Below are 664 nucleotides of genomic sequence, written 5' to 3' on the forward strand. Positions count from 1 at the left end.
TGAACCCACAAGTTGTACCTGTGAATCCACTAAGTCTCCACACAGGGATGGCGTGCATTGGGAAGAGGGGGCATTTCAGGCAAAGGCTAGTGCGGCACAAATGCCGTCCATGGGGCAGCCCGGGCTGGGGCTATGCAGAAGAGCCATAGAGCACCATGCAAGGTCGCCTGACGTGACTCAGTTTCATACAAGCTGCATCCTCCGCCTGGGACGCTCCTGATCTGTTTCTTAACTTCAGTCTTAACGTCATTTCTAATTAAAGCAAGCTCCCCTGTTAGTGTCTATATTATAGGATCCTGTTTGTATTCTTTTAGCATTTCTCAACACATGGATTGGTACATAATTTACTTTTTTGAATGTTGTCTGTCTCTCTCCAAATAAAATAACTCCAGGAGGGCAGAGGTTTTTGCTTTGGTCACCATTAGAGCCCTGGTACCAGGAACAGTGCCTGGCACAGTGTAGGCACACCATAAGGGTTTGCTGAATGAAGAAGAACAATTTTGCAAGTTTTTTCCCTCCTGAGTGGTGATTGGTTGCTGGGAGTTGATGGGCAAGGCCACTAACCATCCAGTGGGCTGTGTGGTAAGAAGGCGGTGATTCCTAATAAATGCTTGTGGATGCCTGCCTGGCCCAGTGCATGCAAGGAAGTACAGAAGTACAGAGA

The sequence above is a fragment of the Trachypithecus francoisi genome, unplaced genomic scaffold (assembly GCF_009764315.1).
Source record: "Trachypithecus francoisi isolate TF-2019V2 unplaced genomic scaffold, Tfra_2.0 Lachesis_group2, whole genome shotgun sequence".
In the NCBI taxonomy this organism is placed as follows: Eukaryota; Metazoa; Chordata; class Mammalia; order Primates; family Cercopithecidae; genus Trachypithecus; species Trachypithecus francoisi.